At 40.6% G+C, this 5,535-nt stretch overlaps 1 long non-coding RNA gene across 1 annotated transcript; it reads right to left on the reverse strand.

The window, feature by feature from the left end:
• Positions 1–602: 602 nt before the first annotated feature.
• LOC140596321 (uncharacterized) lies at positions 603–2,990 on the reverse strand. The gene is made up of 3 exons (XR_011998360.1): positions 2,955–2,990; positions 2,488–2,574; positions 603–769 (listed from the first exon to the last, which is right to left on the reverse strand). It is a non-coding gene; the product is annotated as an uncharacterized lncRNA (long non-coding RNA).
• Between the last annotated feature and the right edge of the window lie 2,545 nt (positions 2,991–5,535).

The following is a 5,535-nucleotide window of genomic DNA, read 5'->3' on the forward strand; positions in this document are numbered from 1 at the left end:
TATTTGCTTACTTCAAAGTAGTCCTAAAATGGCTACATGAAAAAATAACACTTACATGGCAATATGTTCTGTTTTTTTTTTCTCCTTAATTTTAGTGGAACAGGTAAGTTTATACTACTTTAAATTCTTTATTATGTGATATGTATTTTTTAATTAATTTATTTTAATTTATTTAAGATTTTATTTATTTGAGAGAGAGAACATGAGCAAGGGGAGGGGCAGAGAGAGAGGGAGAAGCAGACTCCCCACTGAGCAGGGAGCCCAATGTGAGGCTCGATCTCGGGACCCTGCGATGATGACCTGAGCTGAAGGCAGATGCTTAACTGACTGAGCCACCCAGGTGCCCCCAGAAATGCCATTTTAAACAAATAACAAAGAATGGAGACTACATTGCAATGTGTGTAAACAAATACAAATTAAATTTCCACTAATGACTGACTCCCTTATTGCATCTGCCTCCTGTCCCTAGTCAAAGCAAGCACCTGTCTCCTGCATTGTTGAGCATCTGAATTTCTGACTCGGAATGACACTTGCAACATATTTGGTTGAAAAAAAAATAGAAGCCATACTTTTCTGATTAAATAATGCATTTATTGTTTCACATAGTGTAGTGATATATGAGAATGGATTACAGGGCACTTTTGGATTGAACCTTATAAATCCATATTCCCTAGATTCCATTTGATGTATCTTTTTGGTATAGCATATGCTATATCATGATCTCTCTGGGTTTTTATCTCTTTGATCACAGTTTCATTTTTCATTGCACCTGGAATAAAAAAAAAACCACAGGAATTATTGTTGGTATAAATTGAACAGAAATGCAACAGGTGATGTAGCTATATTACTCTTTCCTTCCTTAAGTCTGAGAATTTGAGTTGACCATCTTGAGCCCCACTCTTTACCTTCCTTCCCTGGTCCAGGATGAGGTGGCTTGGCCTCCTCGAGCTGAAAAATGTCCTGAGGCTCATACCACCAGTAGAAAGGGAGAGTGGCATGGTAAAAATGGCATGGGCTGTGAGAAATGACTATAGTAAAATGTTTAATTTTAGTATCTAGACAATGGCTGTGTTCAACGTACAGTTCTTTCCATATATCTGTACATTTGACAATTTTCGTACTAAAATGTTAAGAAACAATGCAAAGTGGTTTGGGTAAGATTTCAGCCTGAGAATTGACTGTGAAATGACAATGTGGAGGTAACTGGAGTTGTGGGAGGGGGATGTCTTGGTGGAGTGAGGGGGGCAGTGCCAGCCCGGTTAGAATGGATTCAAGAGACAAGGAGAGGAAAAGAACAGGAGACAGCACATTTTAGCTGGACTTTTGAGGAGCTGCTCATAGGACTGCTGTGTGTGGCTGTGTAATTTGTGTGCTGCACAAGGGTACCTAGTAGGTGGGAGTGGGTAATAAGGCTTGAAAATCGGCCTGTGTTCTGTTTGCTATGCCAGGGGCCCACAGGGCTGTATAAGCCTGGAGAAGGTTCTCATTTCTAATATGTCCAACAAGAGTGTGTGACTTATTTGTTAACCCAGAGGGGCACCTTTTCCCAAACTCACTTATCCTGAGGGGGTACACATCTCTGATTTGTACAAAAGTGCTATGTAGGCTAGTGGTGGCCACATTCGTCCCCTCCGCAGTCATGCAGCAGTGTCCCTGGCAATGGCTGTGGGTTCTCACTTGCCCTCCTAGGTCCTCAACTTCCCCTGATAAGACAAGAGTAGTGAAGGGCAAGAAGTAGGGCTCCCAGTTTGAAGGCTGTGGAAGGAGATCTGAGGGAGGTGACAGATTAGAGAGATAAGTTTAGGGAGTTTAAGAAGTAACTTGGAATTGTACAAGGACCCAGAAATGTAGTTGTAGATTAGGAAGCCTCTTCACCAGAAGACAAGAAAGTCAGTGTCAGGGAGGGGCCAAGACTAGCACTAGTTAAATGTTATTATATCATGTCACTATTATTTACTTTCAAGAAATTGAATCATTTTTGCATACTGCACATCTCCGATAAATATTCACCTTCTGACTGTATAGACTGTTGGGTTTTGATTCCTGTCTTTTGAGATAAACAGAATTCTCACTGGCATTCGAACAAAAAAAGCAAAGCAAAAGACAAATAACTTTAAAGAAAGCTGTACGCTTGCAAATCATCTGTGTCTGGACTAATAGCCTCTACCACCAAAACATGTGCATCAGATTACAGTTACACTCATGTTCATATGGGCAGGTTAGGAATGAGGATTTTGTGTGTGTGCCAACCAAAAACAAAAGAAGAAAGAGAGCAGTAATCCCTAAAGAGAATGTTCCCCTTAAAGATACAGAAGATTATGATATTTAACTTCTGAGCAAGTGCTCATCTAATTATTGTAATTTATGGCCAATGCTGATAACCAATGCACAGGCAAAGAATCACATAGTGTACAAAAAGAAGTCTTAGCCCTTATTTTCTTTGAAATAACTATAGTCTTACTGGATGTGAATATTGCATTGATTTACCTGAGTATTTTGATGGATATCCATCACCTTCATATGCTTCGTTGTTTTCATTTGGTTCATCAGGCCATTCATTGATTTTTATGGGTGCTGCAAAATATTTGTGATTATTAACTGTCTTGAACACTTTTAACAGGAAAATGTAATTACCCTGGGATCCAATTTTAACTTCCCCAGTGGCTAGTATTACTTTTTATTTTTATTTTATTTTATATTAAATTTCCTTTTTTAAAAAGATTTTATTTATTCACGAGACACACACACACACACACACACACACACACACACACACACAGAGGCAGAGGCACAGGCAGAGGGAGAAGCAGACTCCATGCAGGGAGCCCAACCTGGGACTTGATCCCAGGTCCCCAGGATCACATCCTGGGCTGAAGGCAGCGCTAAACCACTGAGCCACCCGGGCTGCCCCAGTATTACTTTTTAAGCTTATTGCCCAGTTAATTTTCACTTACCAGAATAAGCCAAGTGTAGATGAAGTTGGCTCTCCACTAAAAACACAGAAATAAACAAATAAAACAGCTTTGGAACTTTGTCCATTATTTATTTCAATACTTTTTTCAGAACAAGTTGGACTGCAGTCCAGTTATCTGCCTTTTCTCTGTCCCTTGAATTGAGGTGCTCTGCTCCCTTCAGGATTCTGAAGTACTGAGCTGCTAATATGAGGTCACCTCACATCATCATAATGGTATTACCTCACAGAAACAAGCCAGCCAATGGAATGAGGGCAAGAATGAAGGGGCATGCCTAGAGGTTTGTGTAGGGCCTGTGGCTATAGGGTAATGAAACTAGTTCCCTGCTCTCAGAGAGATTATACTTCAGTGACAGTAGGCAGACAGTTATCAATGATAATTTAGGATGACACACATCACAAGAATCAGATAGAGGAAGGAATGTAAAAGAATGTCAAGAGGAAGGATTCTATGATCAAAATGTCTGGATTCCAATCCTGGTGCCTCACTTATTAGTTGACCTGATTCAACAAGCTACTTGTTCTCTGAGTCTCAGTTTTTTTCTGTAACGTGGAAGTAAAAATAGTACCTCCTGCATAAGGTTATTGTGATGGTTAAATAAGATAATCAGAGTAAAGTTCATAGAGCAGTTTCTGACACTGAGCATATGTCAGCTGTTGCTATTATATATGGTAATCTGTACACCCACAGTAAATCAACAACTCTGTACATGTCTAACCTCTGGGTATTATTTAGAGACCTAAACCCAAGTGCCCATCTCCTGGTTTGTTTATGGAGACAAATTGGATAATCTCCAAATGTGAAAATGGAAATGAAAAGTGGATGGCATACAAGAAGATTGTTAGCCCTTGCCCTGGTTCCATCCAGAAGTTCTCATGCACAAGGCACTTTCAGGCTGCCCCTCTTCCACAGCCACATAGAAGAAAGTGAGCAAGTAGGTCTTTGGACCCTTCTAAAACCCACTGATAAAAAATAATTAAAATAAGAGAAAAAAATTATCTTATCTCACTTTCTAATCCCTCTGGAGTTAGAGGTAAGGCTTTAGTAAACAATTAGGCTTAAGAGAAAGTAATGCTGTATTGGTGCCAAATAAAACAGTTGATGGCAGATAATAGTATTTGGGAATCTTCTAGTCCAGTGATTTCTGAACCTACCAATACATCCTAATCCTGTAGAGAACTTTAAAATACAGATTCTCAGGTACCCCCTCAAGACCTGCTAATTCTGTGTCTTTAGGGACATATATGCATTTGAAAAATATTTTTCCTGGTGATTTTGGTGCTCCTGATGTGGTCTGGCCTCCTTGTGTGACTGACGAAGAAACTCTTACGATAATCTTTCAACTGATCTATGCAGCTTCTCCATTCTGTCTTTCAAAGTGCTGCTCTTATTTCTAGGAGAGGGTTCTGTTTAGGATTGATTCTCTGCCATAAGATTAATTATGCATTTTCCTTTCCTTCACTCTCTCCGGTTGGGCCACAACCTCCCGCGAACTGTCTCAGCAACACTCCAGAATCGGACCAGTCTGGCCCCCGGAGAGGGCACTAGAAGGGCCTCCGTACCCATACACAATGCTGCTAGCTTAGTTACAATCTGGCTTTTGACCATAAATCTTAGCATTTTTAATTGAGCTCTTACCTGTTCTTTGTGTTACTGACTGAATCCCTTGCGTGTCTTCACCATCTTCAGGACTAGGGTTTTGCTTTTTTCCTAAAAGTTATTCTTCTTTAGCAGAAGTCCTGCCAGAGAACCAGAGTTCATATGGCTGGACCTAAGCCCTACTTTTTCCTTCTTAGCCTTGCTTCCTTCCTGTTTCCTTATCTCTCTGCTTGTTCAGTCTCTGTAATCTGGCTCCCAGCCTCTTTTTGCCACTATTACTATTATTTCTGGGGTCTTTGCACCTTATGTCACATTGGAGGATAATACTAATTCATACCCATGCCTCACTAAATTGCTATGAGAAGATTAAGCATTATAGTCTGAAATTGTTTGGCCATTTGCCCAGCTCTCCTGGGTTGTTGGTGCTTTGCCAAACTGTGGCTGAGCCTGCTGTAGTCCATTTGTCTGAAGTGTGGTCCATTCTGTAGCCAGAGTAGGGAGACTGTAGGCAAGCAGCATGACAGTGTCTCATGGCAACATGTTGCATGTAGGGAAGGAGAGACCATAGGATCTGGCCTAAGATTGAGGCTGCAGATAGAGGAGAGGGAGTTCGATGAAATAAATCAATTGCACTAGTACAAAATGGAGGATGCCTGTTTTAACAGAAGAGTATCATATGAAAAGCTCCAGAAATTTGAGTTAAACACAGATCTACTTCCCTACATACATCAGCACAGCTACTAAAAATCGTTTAAGCAATCATAGGCTACACTGGTTTTCTTTAATCTTTACAACAACTCAATCTGGCACAAACATTAATGGGTATCAGCAGCCTTTATTTTTTTAAAGATTTTGTTTATTTATTCATTAGAGACACAGAGAGAAAGAGACAGAGGGAGAGAGGGAGAAGCAGACTCCCTGTGGGGAGCCTGATGTGGGACTTGATCCTGGGACCCCGGGATCA

Source organism: Vulpes vulpes, chromosome X (genome assembly GCF_048418805.1).
Source record: "Vulpes vulpes isolate BD-2025 chromosome X, VulVul3, whole genome shotgun sequence".
Taxonomy (NCBI): domain Eukaryota; kingdom Metazoa; phylum Chordata; class Mammalia; order Carnivora; family Canidae; genus Vulpes; species Vulpes vulpes.